At 42.0% G+C, this 27519-nt stretch overlaps 2 long non-coding RNA genes across 2 annotated transcripts; one reads left to right on the top strand and one right to left on the bottom strand.

Annotated features, from left to right (window-relative positions):
* The first annotated feature begins 528 nt into the window (after positions 1–528).
* On the top strand, positions 529–13747 carry LOC121001831. Its single transcript, XR_005779152.1, has 3 exons — positions 529–540; positions 2071–2073; positions 13657–13747. It is a non-coding gene; the product is annotated as an uncharacterized LOC121001831 (long non-coding RNA).
* On the bottom strand, positions 670–23687 carry LOC121001830. Its single transcript, XR_005779151.1, has 3 exons — positions 23677–23687; positions 9188–9193; positions 670–756 (listed from the first exon to the last, which is right to left on the bottom strand). It is a non-coding gene; the product is annotated as an uncharacterized LOC121001830 (long non-coding RNA).
* Positions 23688–27519: the final 3832 nt, after the last annotated feature.

The raw sequence follows: 27519 nt of genomic DNA, 5'->3' as shown, positions 1-27519 counted from the left end.
AATATTTTTTTCTTATTTTTCATTAGCAGAGAAAAAAAAACTAAAAATATTTTTTTCATCAGAACTCAGATCAGACTCCTAAATCAGATCCCCAATCCTAATCTGACCTACAATAAGACCCCTAAACCTCATCAGACCTCCAAATCAGACCCCCAAAATAAGACCCCCAATGCTCGGATCAGACAACACAAATCAGACTCCCAGTGTCAGACCCTCAGTGCTCAGATCCCCCCCCCATGCTCAGACCTGACCAACCCATGCTCAAACAAGACCCCCATGATCAGATCTGCCCCCCATGCTCAAATCTGAACCCTCATGCTCAGATCTTCCCACTCATGCTCAAATCAGACCTCCTTTGCCCAGATCAGGACCCCCACCTCCCATGCTAAAATCAGACCCCCATGCTAAGTTCTATAATTTAAAAAAATCCCTTCCCTCTCCTGATCAGGCACTGGGCTCCTGCTCGGGCACCTGCTACTCTGCAGATCTGACACGTTCTCCACTGTGACCTGATGAGCACAACGTCAGGTCATAGTCTGTGTCTCCACATACTACGTTCTCACACTGTGTGCATCAGGACGTAGTGAAGAGTGAGCTGGAGCTGCAATTTAGTAACAGTGCCCGATCAGGAAAAGAGATCTGAGCATGGGGTGGAGAGTGAGCCGTCCTGACTGCTTCCTGGCTTCACAGCTAGAGCCTCACTTGAAGAAGCAAAGAGCCGCATGTGGCTCAAGAGCCACAGGTTGGCCACCCCTGCTCTAGAACAAAGGGTTGGGTCCTGATAATGGAACATGTACTAATCATTCTTAAATCTGAAAATAAATAAAAAATATCTGTGCTGACATCTAACGATAGGCATTGGTGCAGTCGTCCCGATGTATCCCAACCAAGCTAATGCCCAGAGTCTTTTAGTAAGTTGGCGCATATGTCGGGAGATTCTCCATTACAGACTTAGGGTTCATGCACATGACCGTATGTATTTTGCGGTCCGCAAAAAACGGATCCGCAAAAAATACAGATGACAACCGTCTGCATTCCGTATTTTGAGTAACAGAACAGCTGGCCCTTCATAGAACAGTCCTATCCTTGTCCATAATGCGGACAATAATATGACATGTTCTATTTTTTGCGGAACGGAAATACGGACATACGGAAACCAAATGCACACGGATTAACTTCAGTTTTTTTTGCGGACCCATTGAAGTGTATGGTTCCCCATACAGTCCGCAAAAAAAACGTAACGGACAATACGTTCGTGTGCATGAGCTCTTGCAGTGATTGTGGCCTCACTGAAGACAAAGGACTGAGACACTTTCATCAGAAGGGGGTTATTTAAAAAAAATATTCATAAAAAAAACACATTTTTGCCTTTTTTTTTAGCTGTATGCTATTGAAAATGAAATACGTGATATTGTCCTTCTTTAGACTTTGAACAGAGAGCTAAAATTCCTATATAGATCAGGAACCTAAGGTCAGTTTACTGCCGCTGCGAGGGATACATTTTATCTGAAGGGTACTCTTTGTGATAATAGTCAGTGTAGAATTGGGATGATAGTATTATAAGTCTATTGTTCTCTTGATCGGCCTAGATAAAGACGTCCACAAAAGAGTATTGCATTGATTAGTGTAATATGTGATGCTATAATTGAGTCACTACAGGAGAACTCTCTCTGGTCACACTTATGGTCTGACTGAGAGAGTTAAAAGGGTTGTCTAGCCATTAATATTGATAACCTATCATCAGGATAGGCCATCAATATCTGATCGGTGAGAGTTCAACACCTGACACCCCCGCCGATCAGCTGTTTGACGAGGAGGCGACGCTCCATGCATCCTGGTCTTTAAACTCCTGTGGATCGGTGGCGTAGTATAATTACAAGCACTTGTCATTGCACTGCACTTCCTCGCATGGAGCGCTACCTCTTCTTCAAACAGCTGATCGGTAGGGGTGCTGGGTGTCAAACCCCCGCCGATCAGATATTGATGACCTATCTAGAAGATAGGTCATCAATATTAACTGCTGGACAACCCCTTTAAGGGTAGGTTCACATTGGCATTTAACGGATCCAGCAGGTTGTTCTCTGCAGTTCTCCGAATACGGCCTAGCCAGATACTGCCGTTCACCGCCAGACCCCCATAATGAAATGGGATGGGGATCCAGCTGTTTTATGGTAAAATGCTGGCTTTTGGCTGGACAAAAAATGTTGCATGCATGAAGCCATGGATTGACATCAAAAATTCTATCCAGAAAACTATGCACCCGATTTTATAAAAAATGAAAAAAAAAAATGTAGTCTCATTTAGGGCTCATGCACATGAGCGTAATGGCTCAGTGCCTGTGCTGCGGACCGCAATGCATGAGCATTGGCCGTGTGCACTCGGGTCCATGATCTGCAACATATGGCAAAAGACAGAACATGTCCTATCTTTTTACGGTGTGGAGGCACGGATCTGAAAGCCCTTGAAAGCGCTTCGTGGGCATGAGCCCAAAGGCTGTTAATATGTGATAAACAATATTTGATGGAAGGGTCACTTTAATTTGCCCTATTCTGCAGTGCTGTAAATCGAACCGAGCTGCAATAGCAGACACATCACATTGACAAGAGTGACGCTGTTTTTGGCAGAAAGTCTTGTTTTTCAAATTTTATACCACCCTTATTAATGTGGGTACTGTGTGTCCAGTCTTCATACACGTTCACACAGTGTGCAGTCTGACATTCAGCTTAAACCATTCCTGTCTTCCAAATAAGATGACTGTTATTTGTAGTCTAACTTGTTTATTGGTCAACAGGTTCATTTGATTGGCAAAACAGGATTGTTTAAAAAAAACAAGAATTCAAATAACATGTATAAGTATAAAGTATAGATAGCATGTACTACAACATTTGCATTAACACTGAAGCACATGGTAAAATGGCTGCCTGTACATAAGATTACATGTTTAGCTAACAGTTGTAGCAACTCCCTGAGTAACCATTACAACTAGCTGCACAGCTCTGCATAACACAATATTCCTGAAATAAAGGTAGATCTCTCACCAGATATGCTTTTACAAGGATGGTGGAGTTTGAGAAGGAGACATGCATAGGACAGCTCTGCTGATGTGTCCTGGAGACTGGCTTCTCTTTCCCAAGATGCTTTTTAGTCCCACAATGCAGTGCACCACCCACAATGCAGTAGTCTTTGTAACAAAAAACAAAGTGTAATACAACTTAACACCGCTAGATGGTGCTATAACCACATGAAACACTTCAGAATTACCAAGGCTCTGGCAGTATGAACTAGAATCATTTACTAACCTAGCTGGGCAGAGCACTGTCCAATGCATGGTTGTAAAGTGTACATAATGCTACTTGCGTCACAACTGCTAGGATCGAAGATGACTCCCATCCCGTGGGATTAAGGTCAATAAGTAGTTAGGAGGGGCTGCCTCTGTAACCCTGGCACATGAGCATGGAATGCCTATGGATTACCATGGCAACCAGAGGCCTAACAGAAACCTGCGGGCCTGCCATCGGGATATGTCTATTAGGCTATATAGATGCATAGTTGCCAACTGCCCCAAATTTGATGGGACTGCCTCTGATTTTCAGAGACAGTCCCGGCAAAATAAGTTTTTTGAGGCATATTTCAGGCGCTTGTTGCTTTTGTTTGGTGCTTTTTTTTTTTTTTTTTACACTTTTTGGCATAAAACCCCAGCTCTAGATGTTGAAGGAACATCTATGGAACATATGAAATATATTAAATGCAGGACTAACAGGCATTTTTTATTTTTTGCATTGGCGTTTTCTGATGTGTTTTTTTGTTCACTGGTGTCTTTACATAGAACGCCATTGGCTTTTTTCTTTTGCTGCTTCAAAAAAAACACATGTGCCATATGCTCAGTTTTTTTTTAACCATCTACCGGGAGGGCACATAATTTCCTCTAAATAAAATAAAAAAACACTTGGCTTGCAAAAAAACACCATAAAAATGACTAGGTAGTAAAACACACCTAAAAAAACACCTAAAAATCACTAGAAAAATCACAGATCATCAAGTGTTTTCTCAGGCATTCTTTGAGCAAAAAAACTAAAAAACACCAGGGACAAATCTGTGTGTGGCGGATCTCTAAAGCCCGGACAGTTTTCACATACTCAGTGACATTCAAGTTAGATTATTTGGCTAAAAAAAGTTCCACATTTGAGTTTACAGTGGAATTCTCCGTAATGGACAGCATTTAGCGAAAATGTTTTTTAAACCTTCCATAGTGTCTATACATTTTCCTCATGAAAACAATCTGCACATAAGGAAGGATGGAAAGATGTGTCTGGGTAATGGCTTCCAGTTGGGTGTATACGGTGTCAGCCGTGTGTTAACAGATGTTATGTAATACATAATATACAGAGCCGGAGAATATACAGCAGTGATGTCCAACCTGAACGTTCCTGAAAGTTGTAGTTTTTCCTTAGTGTCACAGGCTGGACATTATGGTTGGAACCAATCCAGGAGACTATGATGTCCCATCAAGTTAACCAATGCTCTCCTCCCCTGCGTATACTTATAATATCCTATGACTTTATGTCATTATGGTTTACGTCAGTGATGTCATTCCTTTTGTCAAAGACACAATCACCTTTATGTTCATGGTATTTATTATGGTGCAAACTAGGGAAAAAAATAAGATCCTAAAGATCTGAGGAGGCCACATGATGGAATCACAAGATTGCAGCTCTCAAGACTTTACCATAAGAAATCAGCTAGATAGTATGCGTGCTTCCACTAACATGTCATATAGGGTATACTTTCAGAGAAGTACAGTAATAAGAGTCATTTGTACCCAGTATAGCAAAAAGTAAATTCTTGTCTCATCAAACCTAACATTTGGTAAACACTAGTAAGGTTGGCAACATTTTCAGACAACAATACGGATGGTACGGCATGGGGTTGGAACCATTGTGACAACAAACAGATTTAACTTTCTAAGGTTATTATCCTGACAATCCCCTAGTTCCCTTTAACCCCCTGTACAGGGATCTGGACTTCGTTGCAGGGGAACCAGCTGGCTGCTACCTCTTTATGATTGATGGCTGAACTATGGGGGGTCAGAGACTTTGGTGAAAATCAGAGAAGGATCAGTCAAAACCATAGTCTGGGACAGACCGAGGTCAGGGCAGGCAAAGTACAAGCAATCTGATAAACAGTCCAAGGTCAGGTCAGGCAGCAGAAGATCAATATCCAGGAAACGGGCAGCAGTTGGTCACGGGCAGACTAACTAATACTGTACACCTTTGCAGCAACTAGCAAGCTAGGAACCTATTGCTCAGGCACCGTCCCGTAGGCGAAGATGCCTTAACTACCCAAAGGTACACCAATAGCAGCCATAGACTCACCTCCTTATGATGAAAATGCTATTGCAGGCTCTTGCTTATTGGAGAAAAAAGTCACGTGATGTTACATAGATGAAGCATCACAAAGGCTGACGAAGTACCTCGGACCATCTCATAATGATCTTTTCACTATGTTCCTAGGATGTACCTAGGAGGGACAGAGATCAGTTACTGTATGAGGGTCAGGAATATTTCACAAACCCAACAGGTTGCATCAATTTTTTTTAAAAAACTTTAAAGGATTTGTCCAGGATTTTCGTACTGATAGCCAGTAACTACCATAGCAGCAGACTATGCGACTGCTATGGGGCCCATGGCAAAGAGGGGGCCCAGTTGGGATCACCTCCTCTTCTACTGGGGGTGAAAACTTGGTCAGGACCCTCTAAAGGAACAACTTTTAGCAAACGAGGCAGTGGAATAAATGGCCCAAGGGTCATTGAAAAGGGGTTTAGGCAGACACCCTTCTGTCCTGTGTGGGGTCCTGGTTTGATCCTTGCCATGGGGCCCTTACTTCTCTATGTACGCCACTGCTGACAGCTCATCCTCATGATAGGCCGTTTATATCAAAACCGTGGGGATCCGAGTCCGACACCCCGTACCCGTGCCTTCCCTAATAGCTCTGCCACAGTATTCACATTAATGGGAGCAGCACTGTGGAAGCCAACTACTCGGGAAAAGCTGATCAGCGGGGCTGTGGGGTGTCGGACCATCTCATGATGATCACTTCACTACATGGACAGTGGTCCCTGGTTATACTTGTATCTTAGAAGCCTAAGGCTGGATTGCTGCATAAGGCCAGGGGCATAACTACATTGGGTGTAGATGTAGGAGTTGCATCGGGCCCTGATGGCTGGGGGAGGGGGGATCCAACAAAAACACCAGTATTATGAAGGGCACATGGTAGGTGTGGACCCTGTTACAGATTTTGCACTGAGGCTCAGAAACATCACTACAAACTAATACACACATACTGTAACGTTTACAAGTAGTATAACAGTTCAGTGCTGCAAATGAGAATTATGTTTCCTGTTTACTATTCTCTGTGCCAAAAATTTTCCCGTCAGCCATCAGTTAGAGCCGAGGGCGATAAAAATCACGTGTCAAGAATCCAGAACCTCATACCAGGTCTCTTTTTTTCAAGTTAAAGGATCAACTTCACCCATCTGATGGTTTCCCTGCCAGGGTCGTGATGTAAGTATGATGTCTGTTTAAAGGGGGTGTCTGGGAATTTGATATTGATGGCCTATTCTCAGGATAGGTCATCAATATCTGATCGGTGGGGGTTCAACTCCTAGCACTGCTGACGATCAGCTGTATAGACAGGCCATTGCTCTCTGTGAGCTCTGTGGTCTCTTCCTAGACCAGTGACGTCACGTTCATCGGCAGGGGTGCACCTAGTCTTTCTGCTGCCTGAGGCAAAAACTAAAATGGCAACCCCCCTCCCCCCCCATTAACTTAACCCCTATGCCACAATGAAAGCGCTCATTTTCCATGGCCCTTCCGCTGCCCCCCTCTTGCCCCTACCTGGTGCTGACTGAGGCAATCGTCTCACTTGGCCTCATTGATGGTGCACCCCTGTTCATCGGTCAGGTGGGCTAGGCGCAGCTCAGTGCCATTCAAATGAATAGGCCTGGGCTGCAATATCAAGCACAGCCACTATAAAATGTACGGCACTGGGAGCTCTGCGGGGAAATCTCCTGCCTGGTGGAGGTTTAGGAAGCCCTTGCTGTTGGTAGGTATCGAGGGTGCAAGGCAGGGTCCCCGTGAGGTTGCACAGCGATGCTGTGGAATAATGTGTTGATGCAGCTGTTGGTGTATGCAGTGTTGGAGCCAGCTTTTCAACAAACAGTTTTTGACTGGCCATAAAGTTCAAATATATTATTTTTTCACTAGTTTTCTGGCATGAAAAAGTTGTGACTTTTTAAGCACCACTTTTAAACACAAACGCCACAATTTTTGTGCAAGTGCCGTTTCTCCTCCGCGTTCACCACTTTCCTGAAAAGGGGGGAGGGGGGGAAAGCTAGTGGCCAGCCACATTTATCTTCTTTTACGCCAGTTTTCTGATTTTAGTTCATATGCACAGACTGCTGAAGGTTGTGATTTTATGGAGTACACCTCATCACAAATTAGGCACAGCCTCCGGCAGCACATAGGGGTTTAATACATGCAAATGAGCCTCTAGGAGCAATGAGGGCATCGCTGTTACACCTAGAGGCTCTGCTCTCTCTGCAGCTGCCGCGCTCTGTGCACTTTGATTAATAGGATCAGATGCCTTCAGTGGGCAAGTGGAAGACTATGAATCCAATAGATCGCACTGTTTATGAGTAGTGTAGATCGCAAATATTCTAATCGTGGATTTTTATCGCGAATTTTCCATGCAAATGTTTTTTTTAGCTGAAAAACAAGGCAGATTCTGCTCATTTGCATGTCTTGCCCATATGCCCATATGCAAATGAGTTTACATGACAAAACTGTATAGAAAGGTTAATGAATATTATGTTAGGACAATCAGAAAACTTTTTGTCACCCTAATGATAATGATCTAGGTGCGCAGGTCCACCCAAGCCATCCAACAGATATCAAGAAACTTTGAGGCTTACTGGCTCTCAGTCAGATGAGAGTTGGTTTGGAATGTCTCATAGTGCACAAGGCTGCCATTGTAAGGTATGCTGACTGTATCTGTCTCATGGATAGATTGTTGGCTTCCACATACCTGGCTTTTTGCATATAGCCTTTGTGTGGTTGTCTATTGTATGTTATATGTAATGGGAGTCCAAGATGCATCTAGACATCTTCCCCATGCTGTTTCCAAACCATTTTGGTGGTGTTTCCATCAATTTCTAACCTTTTTCTGCGAACCAGTCACCCTCTCTTCTTCAGAGCAGGGGCTGCCTGGTTTAATGTTCGGGTTTCCCATTGATTTTCATTGTGTTCAATTGTGCTCGAGCACCCGCAGTATTCGGCCGAACACTGCCATGTGCTGAGCATAGCGATGCTCGAGCCAAACTGCTGTTCGTCCGAGCATGCTCGCTCAACACTAATAACAAACCAGCCATTTTTCTTCATTGCTGTAGGTCAGCTTTAAAGGGGCAGGGTGCTGTGGATGACACTGTTAAGGGAGCGGAGTGCTGTGGAGGTCACAGTTAAGGGGGCAGGCTGCTGTGGAGGTAACAGTTCATGGGACGGTCCGCTAGGGAGGTCAGTGTTAAAGAGCAGATTGCTGTAGAGGTCACTCCTAAGGGGGCGGGGTATTGTGGAAATCACTGTTAATGAGATGGGGTACTGTGGAGGTCACTAATAAAGGGGCATCCGCTGTAGAGGTCACTGTTAAAGGGGCGGGCTGCTGTGGAGGTCACTGTTAAGGGGGCGGGATGCTGTGAAGGGTCATTGTTAAAGGGGCAGGCGTTGTGGAGGTCTCTGTTAAGGGGGCAGGGAATGGTGGAGGTCACAGTTAAGGGGACGGCCCGCTGTGGAGGTCACTGTTTAATGGGCGCACACTGTGGAGGTCACTGTTAAGGGAGGAGGGGACTGTGGAGGCCACTATTAATGGGGCAGCAGGGTACTGTGAGGTCACTGTTAAGGGAGTGGTCACTGTAACATCCACAGTGCCCTCCCATTTTTACAGTGACCTCCAACAGCGGCAGCCCCTTTATTAGTGACCGCCACTGTACCCGTCTCCTTAACAGTTATTTCCACAATAACCCGCCCCCTTAACGGTGACCTCCACAGCAGCAGCCCCTTTAATAGTGGCCTCCACAGTCTCCTGCCCCCTTAACAGTGACCTCCACAGAGCCCGCCCCTTTAACAGCGACCTCCACAGCGGCCTGACAATTGTCCAATCAAATATCTTTTCTTACGGGACATTATTGTCTTTAATTGACAGTACATAAAACCCCACAGAATTATGCCTCATTCACACGTCAGTGTTTGGTCAGTGTTTTCCATCAGTGATTTTGAGCCAAAACCAGGTGCGGCTCTAAACACAGAACAGATGCAGATCTTTTCATTATACCTTATGTCTGTGGAGGCTCCAATCCTGGTTTTTTGCTCACAACCACTGATGAAAATCACTGACCAAAACACTAATGTGTGAGTAAGGCTTTAGTATACACTTAAGGTCATGTGAGTTACATCAGCCTCTACAACAATGTTAGCTAAGCGTCACAATCGAATCATATTAACTCACACCTAAGCTGTCTTATACTAAGAATGTATACTAACTACAAAAATGGCGTGGTGTTAAAAAGCAGGAAATGCTCAACCCCATATGCAGTTGTGCATCTATACCCAGGGGAGCAGATCCTGCACTTGTAGCCCGTTGCTAATGGCAATCCCCAGCAAACATGCATACAGTGGAGGATGCCCGCAGCGGACCACAAGTACCACATAGTTACATAGTTAATACGGTTGAAAAAAGACATACGTCCATCAAGTTCAACCAAGGGATAGGTGGGGACGCGAATCCCAAGGAAGTGAGACTCAGATTTCTACACGTTTTCATAAGCATTAATGTTTTTTACTTTTAAGAATTCATCTAAACCCTTTTTGAAACTGTTCACTGTTCCTGCTGTGACCACGTCCTAAGGTAGACTATTCCACAGATTCACAGTTCTCACAGTAAAGAAGCTTTGACGCTTCTGGAGACTGAACTTTTTCTTCTTCCGTCGGAGGCAGTGCACCCTTGTCTTTTGAGCACATTTTACATGGAACAGCTTTTCGCTGTATTTTTTGTACGGCCCATTTATATGCTTGTACAGGTTAATCATGTCCCCCCTTGATGTCTCTTCTCAAGACTAAATAAATTCAATTATTTTAATCTTTCTTCATAACTAAGACCCTCCATGCCCCTTATCATTTTAGTCGCTCTCCTCTGTACTTTTTCCAGCTGCAGTGCATCCTTTCTATGGACTGGTGCCCAGAACTGAACTGTATATTCCAGATGAGGCCGCACCAGTGCTTTGTAAAGTGGTAATATTACATCCCTGCCCCGCGAGTCCATGCCTCGTTTAATGCATGCCAATATCCTGGTGGCCTTAGAAGCAGCTGATTGACATTGTATGCTGTAATTTAATCTACCATCCACAAGGACACCCAAATCCTTCTCTATAAGTGACTCTCCCAGTGCTACATCACCTAGGACATATGATGCACAGAGATTATTACTACCAAGATGCATAACTTTACATTTGCCCACATTAAACCTTACTTGCCAAGTTGATGCCCAATCACTCAGAGTGTTCAAGTCAGCTTGTAGTGTGTGGACATCTTCCATAGACCGTACAGTTCTACACAGCTTAGTGTGATCTGCAAAAATAGATATGGTGCTATTAATCCCGTCCTCAATATCATTAATAAATAAATTAAATAATAAAGGGCCCAGCACTGAACCTTGGGGTACATCACTTATAACCTGGGAGCCAATAGACCTTACTTTACTTATTAAGTGTCTATGAGGGACAGTATCAAAAGACTTTGCAAAATCCAGAAACACTACATCCACAGCTGCCCCTCTGTCCAGGCTACTACTCACTTCCTCATAAAAACAAATCAGGTTAGTCTAACAGCTTCTGTCCTTGGTAAACCCATGCTGGTTATCACTTATAATATTATTTATAGTCACATACTCCTGTATATAGTCCCTTAAGAGTCCTTTAAACATTTTCCCACAACAGAAGTTAAACTAACTGGTCTATAATTACCTGTGGAGGACCTTGATCCTTTTTTGAATATGGGCACCACGTTTGCCTTGCGCCAATCACTTGGCACTGTACCAGTCCCTAGAGAATCCTTGAAAATTATAAACAGGGCCACGGCAATGACTGAACTGAGCTCTTTAAGCACTCTTGGGTGTAATCCACCTGGACCCGGAGCTTTGTTCACATTTACCCTAATTAACGTCTCTTGGACCATATCTACAGTTAGCCAATTGAGTATATCACTGAATGTACTAACAGCCCCAGCACCCCAGATATCAGCTCCTTTCTCTTCTTTTGTATATACAGAGCTAAAAAAACTATTTAGGAACTCTGCCTTTTCCTTATCTTCAGTGACTACCCCCCCTTTACCATTATTTAGGGAACCTACCTGCTCAGACCTAGTTTTTTTTAGCATTTATATATTTTAAAAACTTTTTGGTATTTGTTTTGCTTTCTTTTGCTACCTGCTGTTCGTTTTGTATCTTTGCTAATTTTATCTCCTTTTTGCAGATTTTATTAAGCCCTTTGTAATCTTCAAACGCTACAGCTGACCCCTCAGATTTGTATTTTTTAAATGCCCTCTTTTTGTCTTTTATTGCTCTTTTTACAGTAGCTGTAAGCCATGGGGGGGTTTAATTTTAGCCGTTTAGACTTGTTACCTAAAGGGATAAATTTTTTAGTGCAATTACTCAATGTGGATTTGAAGCTCTCCCATTTATCCTCAGTATTATTATGTGACAGTAGCTGCTTCAGTCTATGCCCTGAAATGCTGCCCTCAACCCAGGGAAATTGGCCTTTTTGAAATTCAGTGTCTTTGCTCTGCCTGACAGAGTTTGCTTTTTATAGTTTAGGGGGAATATAATTATATTGTGGTCACTATTACCTAGTGTTTCTCGAACAGTAACATTACCAACAAGCTCTGCATCATTAGAAATTACCAGATCCAACAGAGCATCGCCCCAGTGGGAGCGTCTACAAACTGGCCCATAAAGTGGTCCTGCAGCAAGTTGAGGAATTTTCTCCCCTTTGCGGTTGAGGCAGAACCATGACCCCAGTCAATGAAGTTAAAATCTCCCATTATGACCACTGTACCAGCCTGTGCCGCCCACTCTATTTGGTTATACAGTTGCATTTCTATATCCTCTGTGATGTTAGGGGTCTATAGATTACACCAAGTATTATTTTTTCAGTGTTTATATCCCTTTGAACTTCCACCCATAAGGTTTCCACATCCTCCCCATCCGCACCCACAATTGCCTCTTTCACACTTGTCTTCAGATCACTCCTCACATACAGGCACACGCCACCACCTTTTCTATTGACCCGGTCTTTCCTAAATAGTTTAAAACCCTCAATATTTACAGCCCAGTCATGTGAAAAGTCCAACCATGTCTCAGCCACACCAATTACATCTATGTGTTCTTCTAGTACCTTAGTCTCCAGCTCCCCCATTTTGCTAGATAGACTTCTGGCATTTGTGATAATGCATTTTAAATTACTATTACCTGTAAAGTGATTATCTGGGATTTTTTGGTGTGGGCTCAGACATGTTCTCCACAGTAGGATATGTTGGCTAATCTCTCAATTTTAACATCAGTTTGAGGGTTTAGTAAGACCGCAGAGTGCACCTGTCTTTTCAATTGTTATTGTTATATTGTTATATGGTTTATCACATCCACACAATTCCCATCTTGTGTAGGATGTCTATTGTGGTATTTGTGGTCCGCAGCGCGCATCCTCCACTGTATGCATGTTTGCTAGGGGTTGCCATTAGCAACGGGCTACAAGTGCAGGATCTGCTCCCCTGGGTATAAATGCACAACTGTATATGGGGTTGAGCATTTCCTGCTTTTTAACATTGCGCCATTTTTGTAGTTAGTATATAGATCTGCTTGGAGGTGTATAAATTCCAAATTTAAATGTGCCTGATTTTCATCCACAGGCAACATTTAGGTGCACCTGTGTGGCCTAGGCCATATTAGCCAGTCTTGGATGGGACTCACAGCCTCCTCCCTCCTCCCATTGTAAGCATGGCTGCATGCTGGAGGTAACTGGGAGCTTGCTGTGAGTCGGACCTTACGCTCCTGTAATATGCCCACTGGCTCTTGGTATTGCCCATACGGCTCAGGTAGGGTAGTGTTAGATCCCGAGCTACTTGAGAAACCTTGGCGCGGTGCTCGGGCTCAGACATGTCCTCCACAGTAGGATATGCTGGCTAATCTCTAATTTTTAACATCAGTTTGAGGGTTTAGTAAGACCGCAGAGTGCACCTGTCTTTTCAATTGTTATTTTTATACTAAGAATGTCCTTCGTTGCCTATAGCAACCAAGCACAGCTCATATTAATGACCTGTAGCAAAATAGAAGCTGAGCTGTGATTGGTTGCTATATGCAACCTGATAAATATCCAGGCCAACTGCCACAACAGCCAACAGACCTGGAGTTTCCCGGTTAGGTTATTAAGCGTATTTTTTGGCAAATAATTGGAAAGCACGGGGAGAAAATTTCTAATCAAAACATAGTCTATGACGTTTCCCGAGTCACAGGAGGCGGCTGTGCAACATTTCGTGATTGTAAATGCAATGGTGCGAGTAGTAAGAGGGTATATGTTTCGTCAAAGTGTCAGGTACCATGCCCCTTTTACACGCCCCCTTTTTATATCGCTTGATATTAATTTTATATCGCTTGATATTAATTTTATATCGCATGATATTAGGTTTATATCGCATGATATTAGGTTTATATCGCTTGATATTAAGTTTATAGTGCAGGCTATTAAAATTTATATAGTTTGTTATAAAATTTATAGTGCGTGCTATTTGATATTAAAATTTATATTGCAGGCTATTAAAATTTATATCAAGCGATATAAAATTTATAGTGCGTGCTATTTGATATTAAAATTTATATCGCCTGATATTAATTTAATATAATCGCATTAAAAATCAAACGATGACAAATATAATTCCTTTAAAAAGCTTTATTCATTTTCCTTATTTGCAACAGTCCCGTAGGGACAGACACGTTTGATTGTAATTACAGCATCGTATACATAAGCGTTTCATGCGTTTTGTTACAAATGATCGCACAATACGGTCATTTTTTCTAAAATCGTTAGTGAAAATTTTTAACACATTTTCAAAAGATATTCCTTTAGCGAGACATTGTAAGATATAGATACAGTAATGGCCGCACACTGTACTAACGGCATCTTGTATTTGTCTGTTTTGATACCCCCCGGTAGTAAATCGCACGGGAACACACCTTTAAATATGCGCCTGGCGTTAATATCAGCTTTAATAACACAGGCAATTTCATAATTATTCATGTTTATTGAAAATGTTTATACGATCCATAAACGCGGTAGAAGTCGTAGTGACAACGTCTTTAGCGATGTTTCGGGCGGCTGTTTTCACGTGCGGTTTTACAAGCTCAACACCTCTTAAATAGGGGAACGACATGACGGAACAGCCCCCGAAATAACCCGGCGAGGCCAGAACCATGCATGAATTCGGTACCGTGAAATCCGTCCAAACCATGACCGGGTTGCGTTATGTAATAATGCGTATATGCGTCAGGGTCACCGTACACTCTCTGCGACAACATTTTAGTGCGCGGTCTAAAGTGTAATCGCACAATAGTCTTGCCGTATTTGAATTTAACAGGTTTAGACTGATCCCTGAGTATCGATATTCTTACCGTTTCAAAATGATGTTTACAAACAGGTATATAATCCGGACGGTGATACTTTTGCGTGACTATCTCACCATTTTTACCGCCTAACTTCTTAAAAGTTGTACGTAACTATCGCCAACAAGTTGATGTTGGACGATATCTGTACAAACAAACATTGTATAAAAACCGGCTTTAATATCGTGATTAATTTTTTTCTCTTTTGATGCAACTAGAGCAAGCCCCTTTATACCACCAGCATGATGTTCTAAAACAGGTAAGCCGGGTCCTTTGTAGCGGAGAGTGATGTGCTCGGTGTCTACATTCTTGAGCGACGGAGCTTGTGAATACCCCGGCAGCCCCAAAATATTCCCCAACTTCACACAAGGCATGAACTTGTATACTGGTGAATTCATTACATAAACGGTTCTGTCAATATCGTCGTATCTTAGACGCAGTTGATCGGGAGGTATTTTTTTAGATTCAAGTTTGCTATTAATGGCTTTGACGAGGTCGTGCATATTGGAGTAATAACCCGATTTAACAAAAAGCTCGCTGATCGGCTCGTCGCGCTGAGCGACGTAGAATACACCATCTCCGGGGCCAAAGGTTTCCCACGTATGTGGATACTGAATCTCCACTAAAGCCACTTCGTAAGGGCCGCGAAGATGGACCGCTTTTGCTAACTTAGTGGTGTAATCAGCGATGCTGTTTTCGGGGTAAAGTTTGGCGGATGCGTTGCAGGGCAGCGTGATAAAAAATGATCCGTCCTCCATAGTTTACAGATGCATCAACTGTTTTTCAGGCACCCAAGAGTTAAACTTGTTAGGGTAGCCTATCCACTTTACAAAACACAACGTTTCACCCCGAACTTTCTTCTTTTTAAGTATTTTTTCTATCCTGTAAACTCGTAGCTTGTCAAGAGTTACTTTTTGGACTTCCTCCGGGTAGAACGAGCCTTCAATGAACTCATCGGCCAGGTCTTTCAACTTATAAAGGGGTATAAGGCCCCTAGTGTTTACAGCGTGAATTTTAAATATGTCATCCGTATAGGTTTGTTCATACCCCTTTGTAAAAACCCCCTTATAGCGCACAATTCTGGCGTGATCACCTATATTTAATACCAGTTTAACTTTTTAATAGTATCGTAATACCCGTAGATATTTTTCCAAACGGCTAAAGAGTTCTCTTTTGTCACATCAACAGGGCGCCGTCTTATAGTTCTGTGGTATGTGCGGTTATAACTATACACCAGGTCTTGTAACTTGTCGATGTACCTGTACGTGTTTTGTTCTCTAAGATAGCGCCACATTTTAGTTTTCAGCGTTCTATTAAAATGTTCGACCAAAGCTGCCTTAACCTCTTAAGGACATAGGGCATACAGGTACGCCCTTGTGCCCTGGTACTTAAGGACACAGGGCGTACATGTACGCCCTGTGTATTTTCGATCACTGCCGTGCGGCTGGCAGTGATCGGAACCCGGTGCCTGCTCAAATGATTGAGCAGGCACCTAGGCTAAATGCGCGGGGGGGTCCCGTGACCCCCCCATGTCGGCGATCGCGGCAAACCGCAGGTCAATTCAGACCTGCGGTTTGCTGCGATTTCTGCATTTTCTGATCCCCTCGGTCCCTGACCGCGGGGATCAGAAACTTTATATGCCTAAAATAACGTTTTATTCACCCCCCTTGCACCCCCGAATGATTTTATGGTGGTGGGAGGTGCAGGGGGAGGGTTGTGGGCGGTGCGGGAGGCGGGTGGTGCGGGAGGCGGGATCGCGATCCCCCGCCCGCCTCCCCTTGTATAATCGTTGGCTTCTAGTGGGTATACCAGGGTGGGTATACCAGGGTGCCATCTGCGATACGATGTCAGCCGTTTAACCCTTTCCATACAGCGGTCCGTACGGACCGCTATATGGAAAAGGTTAACAGCGCAGGGAGCTCCCTCCCTCTCCCATCCGGGGGCTGCTGTGCCTTTGCAGCCCCCCGATGGGGAGGGAGAGAGCCCCAGACAGCCCCCCGACAGATCCCCTCCTTACCCTTCCCCGTCTGCACACTTCTGACCAGTACTGAGCAGACGGGGAAGGCTCCCATGGCAACAGGACGCCGTCTCAGGCGTCCTGCTGTCCATGGTGCTGAACAGATCTGTGCTAAAAGGCATAGATCTGTTCAGTGTAAGTAAAATACAGTGCAGTACAATATATATTGTACTGTACTGTATTATACAGACATCAGACCCATTGGATCTTCAAGAACCAAGTGGGTCTGGGTAAAAAAAAAAGTGAATAAAAGTGAAAAAAAAGTAAAAATCAAAAAACACATTTATCACTGATTAAAAATGAAAAAAATAAAATTCCCTACACATGTTTGGTATCGCCGCGTCTGTAACGACCTGATCTATAAAACGGTCATGTTACTTTACCCGAACGGTGAACGCCATAAAAATAAAAAATAAAAAACTATGATGAAATTGAAATTTTGCCCACCTTACTTCCCAAAAAAGGTAATAAAAGTGATCAAAAAAGTCGCATGTACGCCAAAATTGTAACAATAAAACCGTCATCTCATCCCGCAAAAATCATACCCTACCCAAGATAATCGCCCAAAAACTGAAAAAAATATGGCTCTTAGACTATGGAAACACTAAAACATGATTTTTTTTGTTTCAAAAATGAAATCATTGTGTAAAACTTACATAAATAAAAAAAAAGTATACATATTAGGTATCGCCGTGTCCGTATCGACTGGCTCTATAAAAATATCACATGATCTAACCCCTCAGATGACCACCGTAAAAAAAAAAAAAAAAAAAACGGTGTAAAAAAAAGCAATTTTTGGTCATCTTACGTCACAAAAAGTGTAATAGCAAGCAATAAAAAAGTCATATGCACCCCAAAATAGATGCCAATCAAACCGTCATCTCATCCTGCAAAAAATGAGACCCTACTTAAGATAATCGCCCAAAAACTGAAAAAACTATGGCTCTTAGACTATGGAGACACCAAAAAAATGTTTTGTTTTAAAAATGAAATCATTGTGTAAAACTTACATAAATAAAAAAAATTGTATACATATTAGGTATTGCCGCGTCCGTGACAACCTGCTCTAAAAAATTACCACATGATCTAACCTGTCAGATGAATGTTGTGAATAACAAAAAAAAAAAACGGTGCCAAAAAAGCTATTTCTTGTTACCTTGCCGCACAAAAAGTGTAATATAGAGCAACCAAAAATCATATGTACCCTAAACTAGTACCAACAATACTGCCAACCTATCCCGTAGTTTCTAAAATGGGGTCACTTTTTTGGAGTTTCTACTCTAGGGGTGCATCAGGGGGGCTTCAAATGGGACATGGTGTAAAAAAAAACAGTCCAGCAAAACCTGCCTTTCAAAAACCGTATGGCATTCCTTTCCTTCTGCGCCCTGCCGTGTGCCCATACAGCAGTTTACGACCACATATGGGGTGTTTCTGTAAACTACAGAATTAGGGCCATAAATAATGAGTTTTGTTTGGCTGTTAACCCTTGCTTTGTAACTGGAAAAAAAATATTAAAATGGAAAATCTGCCAAAAAAGTGAAATTTTGAAATTGTATCTCTATTTTCCATTAAATCTTGTGCAACACCTAAAGGGTTAACAAAGTTTGTAAAATCAGTTTTGAATACCTTGAGGGGTGTAGTTTCTTAGATGGGGTCACTTTTATGGAGTTTATAATCTAGGGGTGCATCAGGGGGGCTTCAAATGGGACATGGTGTCAAAAAAACAGTCCAGCAAAATCAGCCCTCCAAAAACCAAACGGCGCACCTTTCACTCTACGCCCCGCTGTGTGGCCGTACAGTAGTTTACGGCCACATATGGGGTGTTTCTGTAAACAGCAGAGTCAGGGCAATTAAGATACAGTCTTGTTTGGCTGTTAACCCTTGCTTTGTTAGTAGAAAAAATGGGTTAAAATGGAAAATTAGGCAAAAAAATGAAATTCTCAAATTTCATCGCCATTTGCCAATAACTCTTGTGCAACACCTAAAGGGTTAACGACGTATTTAAAATCAGTTTTGAATACCTTGAGGGGTGTAGTTTCTTAGATGGGGTCACTTTTAGGGAGTTTCTCCTCTAGGGGTGCATCAGGGGGCTTCCAATGGGACATGGTGTAAATAAACCAGGCCATAAAAATCAGCCTTCCAAAAACCAAACGGCGCACCTTTCACTCTACGCCCCGCTGTGTGGCCGTACAGTAGTTTACGGCCACATATTGGGTGTTTCTGTAAACGGCAGAGTCAGGGCAATAAAGATACAGTCTTGTTTGGCTGTTAACCCTTGCTTTGTTAGTGGAAAAAATGGGTTAAAATGAAAAATTAGACAAAAAAATGAAATTCTCAAATTTCCTCCCCATTTGCCAATAACTCTTGTGCAACACCTAAAGGGTAAACAACGTATGCAAAATCAGTTTTGAATACCTTGAGGGGTGTAGTTTCTTAGATGGGGTCATTTTTGGGTGGTTTCTATTATGTAAGCCTCGCAAAGTGACTTCAGACCTGAACTGGTCCCTAAAAATTGAGTTTTTGTAAATTTCTGAAAAATTTCAAGATTTGCTTCTAAACTTCTAAGCCTTATAACATCCCCAAAAAATAAAATATCATTCCCAAAACAATTCAAACATGAAGTCGACATATGGGGAATGTAAAGTCATCCCAATTTTTGGGGGTATTACTATGTATTACAGAAGTAGAGAAACTGAAACTTTGAAATTTGCTAATTTTTTCAAATTTTTGTTAAATTAGATATTTTTTGGTGCAAAAAAAAAAAAATTTTTGACTTCATTTTACCAGTGTCATGAAGTACAATATGTGACGAAAAAACAATCTCAGAACGGCCTGGATAAGTCAAAGCATTTTAAAGTTATCAGCACTTAAAGGGACTCTGGTCAGATTTGCAAAAAATGGCCTGGTCCTAAGGTGTAAAGAGGCTGTGTCCTTAAGGGGTTAACAGCATTTGTAGTTAAAAAATGATGTATTTTATAGGTTTCACAAAGATGCCTCATAGGTTTGTTTATAAACTCACGGCCCCGATCAGTCTGAAGCTTTCTGGGGGTTCGACCGCTTAACTTAAATATCTGCTCAAAAGCGGAAGCCACTGTTGCGCCGGACTTATTTGAAAGGCCCGACACCCAGGCATATTTAGATAGAATATCAACGACTGTCAGCAGGTATTTTACACCATTATTTTCTTTCAAAAAATCTATCATCGACACAAGATCTGCCTGCCATTGAGCATCTATATCAGACACCATAACCTTGTTTCTTGTAAAGGTTTTTTTTAACAGGTTTGTACAATGTGTAAGTATCCTCGTTGCTCAACCAGTTTTTTACAGAGTCTTTTCTTATTCCAAATTTCCGGACTTCTCTGAATAAGGATTCAACGCCCCCATAAGAGCCGACAGCTTTTGGCGTGTAGTACTGTTTTCGCAATATTTTGCTATTTGCAGGCATTTTAGCAGTGTTTTAAACAGCGTCTACTCAACAACGCCTCCTAACTGTTTATACAATTTTAAATAATCAAGCTATTATATTTATTGTAAAAAGAAAAAACACAAGACAATTTATTTAAAACAGTTTATGTATAGTAAATAAAACATTATAAGCCGTTACACACAAAGAAATTTTATATACATGCAAAGTAAAAATGTGTGTAAAACAAATAAAAACATTATAAGATGCTTAATACAAAGAAAGTTTATATACAATCGCCAAAGTAAGAAAATTTACAACGTTAGCCAAGCAGCTTGCAACAAAGGCGGGAGCCTCTTTTTAGGTAGTAATGAGCCACGGGTTGACACAGTAGGAGATGTTAATAACACTTGCGGTGTAAAAGGGCTTCGAGCCTCGTCAAAGGGCTCCCAATTACGCCGGATCCTGTTCGACATCCTTACAGCACCAGCGCCGCTATCAAAAATAACCATAAAGATGTGATATACCTCATTTTAGAGCTTCTTTTTGCACACATAAGCCACCGGCAGATCTCGTGGGAACAGACCGGTTCTGAGTCGTAGGTCCTCAGGCGTGTCAGATCTTAAATCTACAAGTAAATAGCCGTAAGGCTTGTGTGTAGCATCTTCAAAAGCTTCTAAAAAGAAACGTGTTTTACCGGGGTACATCTGCCGAGCCAACGTAATAACCTGTAATTTATCACAAGGGTTCTTAAAAAGGACCATGTATTTAGTGTTTAAATTTATAGTTCGGCTTTTCTTACCCTGAAAAAAAACGTTTTGAACGAGATACATAATGCTCAAATTTCTGTGGTGTACGTATTTGGTGAATGCGTTTTGTATTTCAAGATTTTCACAAGCCGCCTCCATAAGATCATCAACAACCGCCAAATTTACCTTATCCGTTGGAAATAGATCAGCATCTGTAAAATTTTGCGGGACCCCCTCGATAAACCTGATATTTGTAAACAAACGGGTTAGTTCATCATACAATTTCTGCCAACATGCGTAAAACCAAATGACATTATCAGATTTGTGCGACATTAACGCATCCTTGTGCATTAATAAATTTTTAACAAAAAAACTCTTTCCAGAATTTGAGGGCCCTGCTAGGATACACGAAAAAGGGTGTTGAAAATGCGCAGTCATGTTTAATAGCCAAAAGGCAACGTTGTAAAGTCAGCCGTCAGCTGTCTCTTTGTGTAGACGCACTTTTGCGTTTTACGTAATGGTCTTGTCTCTATGGTCAAGCGCTTCCTATTTCTGTAAATGCCGTTTTGCTCGATACCTATTGTTTTCTGCGTCTCTGGGTCGTTGTTGTGGGAGTAGTCCAGCACAAGGTCTTTTAAACTGTCAAAATGAACAAGCCGTGTGTTAGCGACATTGAGTGTTATACCCTTAACCTTCAATACGGTTTTCCCGTTGTTAAGTTTGTAGCCGTAAGTCTTTGGGCCAGCGGATACAAACTCGGTAATGTGGGCATCGTCGGGTATTTCACTAGTTAGTTCACCGAGAAAATCACCCAAGGGTGGCGTCCATTCAGACCCCTTACTCACGAATATGACGGAGTCTGTGTCGTGATAAAGGCAACGTTCCTGCAGCCTGTCTAGGAGCTTGTATAATTCGAGTCTGGCATAGGCGGTTGTAAAACAGGCTATAAAAATTTTTGTGTTTTTGTTGTGGGTGTAGCGCTCTTTTACATAGCGCCAATTGACTACTGCCGTATCGTCATCGATGAAATTAACCTCGGAGAGGTCGTAGTACGGCACAAAAGCTAATTTGAAAAGCTCGTCAGGGTCCGTGACTATGCTGGTACGTGACAAGTTAGAACGCTGGCCAAACTTACCCCACAAACAGTTTAGGAACAGTTTTGAAATTTGTCTTTTTGCTGGGTTTACAGCTATCTTATCAGATCGCAAGCAGACATCTTCTTTTTTTTAAAATGCCGCTATGTAAGCCGTTTTTTCTGAATCCGTTTTACACCAACTGGGATAACCGGAAGCCTCCTGTTTATCTCTGAGGTGTAATTTGATGTACGGGGCGAACAAATCGTCTGTTGTATTCGGAAAATGCCAGATCTCGTAGATATCGGCAATCCTGTAACCTTTTTCAACAGCTAAAACTATTTCTATTGTGCACCATGTACCGGTTAGGGACCGCTCATCGTCTGTGTGGCTGCAAATGTCTTTATGACAGCTCAAGGCGCATGTGTAACATAGCGGAAACATTTGTTTTTTATTTAGCTTTACAGGCAGGACCAGAAAAAATAAATCTCTGGGCAGATACACTTTAACTCGGGCAATGCCAAAGTATTTTTTGATGTAGCCAAAATGATCATAAATGATTTTTGGGTGTCCTACAGGGTAAGTCTTAGTTTTATTAACAAAAGGGTACAGACTGGTGAAATCGTAATAATGCACTGTTTCATCGGCCTGCACCTTGTGATAAAGTTTAATGGCGTTAGTGCACCCACCGTAAAGCGCGTCACGAGAATCCAAAGGAGTCGGGAATTTCATTTTAATCAGAAAGTCTTTGACCCCCGAATCGTTTGCAATCATTTCCCGCCACTCGTGTTCCCACAGGACGCGGACCGTAAAGCCTTGTCTCTGTAGTCTGCTTTTCCTGACTAGGAAAGATTGGTATAGCTGCCCGTAGGACGATTTAGTAAGCTCGTTGCTGTCCTGCTCGTTATAGCAAACAGGACACCCGTGATAAAAACAGCCCTGAAATTCAAAAGCGATGTGTTTACCGTTAACAAAAGCATACCCGTCCAAAAAATATTTACCGCCCTTTTTTTCACCGCCCTTTAACGCGTGTTGTATAGAAATGCCTTCAGCATGTTCAAGGTACATGAGCCACTGTATAGTGGGTGTTGAAAAGCGTTTCTGGGTCTTGTGGTAATTATCTGCAGGTACAATCGCTATGGTATTTTTGGGTAGAAATTTAAACCGATACATGACCATGCACACGGATGCCAATGTGATAAGTTGGAGTGGATCAATACATTTAGTGACCATTCTGTATTTCTTTTCACGTTTGACCCTTGGCGCCTGGAAAACCCATAGCCTCGGGCATCTTGCTGAGCTTCATAGGCATGAAATTCAGCGAGTCTATGAACCTAATTTTTAAGTCCTTCAGGGTAACGCACATTAACCGACCGCCTTGATTTATAATATCAATTTAAAATTTTTCATTAATCAACTCCTGTAAAACAAAATAAGCATCGTAGCGTCCGGCATTGTGCGCTATAAACGTGTAACCCGAAAACTTACCGTCGGCAAAAAATCGCACAAAGTCAAGCGTACAGGACTTTCCGTTAAAATGCCAGGAGTTGGGGCCATATAGTGTGGTTGCGTAAATGAAATTGGGTATATGCAAGCCTGTTTCTTGCATGCATTCAAAATCGTAAAAGATATACTTGTCAGTCATTTTTTTGGGGTTGTATGGCTGCATGTAACAAACATGGTCGTCAAATTTGTCAACCTGCCTGCCGCAGATGGTGCATTTTAAACCGTTACATTTGTGCTCATCGCCGCAGTCTATATATTTGTAACAAAATCCGCAAAAAGTTTTTTTCTTACAAAGAGCTTTATCACTAACTGACAGGTTTCTATGTGTTTTAAAACATGCCGCTGAACGGCAATACGTCCTACATATCGGGCAACGTGTATTATTAGACTGCTCAACACAATTCGGGCTCTGGCACGCTTTACAAAACTGCATACACCCGTGTCGGTATTTATGTTTGTATACAGTGCAACAAACGTCGCAAAAATAATCGAAACCGATAAAGGCTTTTAGATTTTTTATGCCATAATAATGCTTTTCATGGTACAATATATAGACGGTCTTTTCTTTAGCTGTGCGGGCTGTGTGATAATAACGCCACTGTCTCCTATTGTGGTACAAAATTTTAATTGTGATGTTAAATTTTTTTTTCAAATTCAGCAACGTCAGTAAAAGACACCAAATACCCCTCGGGTATTTGTAAGTCTCTATGCAGTTGTTGAGCTTTCTCTAACAAGGCAACGTCGCTCAAAGCAGCACCCTCCAAAATAGCGTAAACACTAGCGGCCAGACAGACGTTATTATCGTAATTATTAAAATCGTATAAATGTTGTTTTTCACGATCAATAATCCGACTATACGCGACACCACCCAAACGTCTTCTGGCCCCACCACGGCGGCCCCTAACAATGATGACAACTAGTTTAAGTGTATTACCGGCTATGCACTCCGCGTTACTCTGTAAAGCGTTAGCTATATTGTCCAAAAATGTTTCGGCTCTAAATCCATCTCTAGAATACCTATTAGAAAAAATCGAATCAAACGTTTCACCGCCGTCTAAACGCAATTGTATGAAATCACCCGGATCGGCGTCCCGTAAAACCCTATCTAACAATGTCTGTATAGAAGCGTGTATTGCATCAAGAGCGTGAACAAATGAGCGAATGGCTTCGAGGTTAGATAATATGAAGTGTTCCGTGTACATGGTACTGTTAAAATTCGCTAAGTCACGCTGTTGATGATATACACGTTCTAGATAAACGGATCTAACATTTCGCGGTTCAGGGGGTTCGTCTGTGATAGCCGTGTTATAGGGCCGGTCGCCATTTTGTGGGTCGCCTGAATGAATACGCTTTGATTGCGTATTTGAAGGTCTATTAGTGTGCGAGCTGTTTGGACGATTGTGCCCAGCTTGCGCGGTCTGCGGTTACTGATGTGTTTGTCCAGCATTCAGATGAGCCGACGCACCAGTCTTGTTACGACAATCCTGTCTTTTTTTGCTAACTAATTTGTTCGGACGCGCCGGCGGCCCATTGTTACGCCGGCGACGCCTTTTTTCTCTAGCTATTTTAGAACGTTTAACTGAAAAACAGATTTTTATAGCCTTTTTTAACTTTCTAACCCTAGCACTTGTTTTTGCGCTTTTAAAAGGGCGTCCACCTCCACCAGTCATCACTAGTCAGTCTCTGCATAGCAGCTCTTTTTCAAGAGTGTCAAGATGCGTAATCAGGCGTATGCATTTGTTACGCGTAGCGTGTATTTGTCCCTCAGTATTTTTGTTGGGACTGTTAAACGCTAGAGACGTAGAGTCTTTAACGTAACATTTTAAATGCAACGCCACGCGTGCCATTTTGTCATTACATTTCGCGATATCCCTCAACGCGTCGTACGTCTCTCCACCCCGACAATAACAGGAATGGACAAGAGGTGCGTATCGCTGTTGGGGTTCGCTTATCTGTTGTACGTTGCTGCATGTGTATGGCATATCAAATGTGATGCGCTTTTTACAAGGTATTACATCCTGTGTATTGGGTACTGGTGTTATGTCACATAAAGCTGTAATATCATTTATTACGCTAGTTGGCTCACCACTCTGCAGAACCGGCCGCGGCGTTGTTAGAACTCTAGCTATCGGTGTAAACTGTTCCTGATGCTGTTTTGTGGTCGAGCGTCGTCTCTTTTTAACGATTCGGGCTTTGTTGCTTTCTTTTCTTTTGGCTGAAATTTAAAGACAAACATTAAGATATAAGTATTAAGAATTTTCAAGCTCGCTAATTAAAACAGCTATTGTAAATATATAGATAAATTGCTAGAATTTATATAGTTGGGTTATTTGGATGTATAGAGACATAGATAGATAAATGGGTAGAAAGATAGATAGGTAGATAGCTAACAGATAGATGGAAAAGATAGATAGATAGATAGATAGATAGATAGATAGATAGATAGATAGATAGATAGATAGATAGATAGATAAATTGATAGAATTTAGATAGTTGGGGTATTTGGCTGTATGGATACATAGATAGATAAATGGATAGATAGATAAATTGATAGATAGATTGATAGCTGATATCTAGGTAGATAAATTGATTGATAGATAGATATGTCATTATGCCTTTTATAAAAAATTTAAAGACAAGCAGTCCGCTGTAAGTATTAAGAACATCAAGCGGTTCTAATTAAAACAGAGCACCGTGTAATATTAACTTACAGGCATCAGGACAGCGGATAATCGGCATTGCGGGATTTTCAGACAGCCAACTGTCGCGGGCGTTGGTGACCGTCTCTGGTGGTTCGGGGAATGAAACAGTTCTGTTGACACGTGCGCTACTACCCAGCAGCTGAAAAACGTTAAATTACAAGGTTTGATTAAACACCATTGTTTATACCCGCTTAAAAGTTATAGACATTGTTTTTTGAGCTGCTGTAGAGGGAGCCTTACCCGTTGTGTTAGATTTCTTTGATACCGCTTTGGAGACACCGGTCGTGGCCATTTTTCTTTTCAGCGCTGCATTTAAAAAAAAGTATTAGACTTATAGACATTGTTTAAAATATATTACAGCAGCAATGCGTTTTGGTCCTTACGCTCTTTGCCTCGCTTGCTACGCTTTTGTAGGGCATCATCGGAGAGTGTCGTGATGTCATCAATTGTATACACTTTTCTTTCAAGCGCTGTGTTTTAAAAAAGTGTATTAGAAATATAGATAATGTTTAAAACAGACAACATCAAAGAAGTCGATCGATCCTTACGTGTTCTGGCTAGCCTGGTCGTCTGTTTTATTTCATTTCGACCTGGGGTTGTGAGATCGATAACTCGCGACGGATCGTTCCCCTTTAGCTCGTCAGAATTGCTGGTAGTAGTAAGAGGGTATATGTTTCGTCAAAGTGACAGGTACCACGCCCCTTTCACACGCCCCCTTTTTATATCGCTTGATATTAATTTTATATCGCTTGATATTAATTTTATATCGCATGATATTAGGTTTATATCGCAGGATATTAAGTTTATATAGCTTGATATTAGGTTTATATTGGCACTTCTCAGATGCCTGCTAACCTGCAGATCACAAATATCTGTAAAGCATATTGCTAAAATCAAGTTTCCCAGACCTGTCACAGGCTGTAACCATGTAATCAAGACTTTGCTAATGCAAGGGTCATGACCTCTTGCAAGCACATTGCTTAAATCACGATTTTCCCAGACCCCCGTCACCGGAGATGCTCTACAAGGTCATGACATCTGTCATGTACATCAAAAGCACAGGTTTTAGGACCGGCCACAGGATGTATTCTTGTAATCGATACGGGTCTAAATGACTTTTCTACAGACATGCTCATTAAAATATCTGGACATTTCCACAGGCTGTATTCTTGTCATTGATTTTAATTCTACTTGCTTACAGGCCTATAATAAAACATATAAATCGTACAGTAATGCCCGATGTCATGTATTTATCTGTTTTGATCCCTTATAGGCTTAGAAGTTTATATAAACTTCATAAAGTCGCAAGGAAA

The sequence above is a fragment of the Bufo bufo genome, chromosome 5 (assembly GCF_905171765.1).
Source record: "Bufo bufo chromosome 5, aBufBuf1.1, whole genome shotgun sequence".
NCBI classification, from domain to species: domain Eukaryota; kingdom Metazoa; phylum Chordata; class Amphibia; order Anura; family Bufonidae; genus Bufo; species Bufo bufo.
The sequence above is the reverse complement of the archived record's forward strand: the minus strand, read 5'-3'. Positions and strand labels throughout refer to the sequence as shown.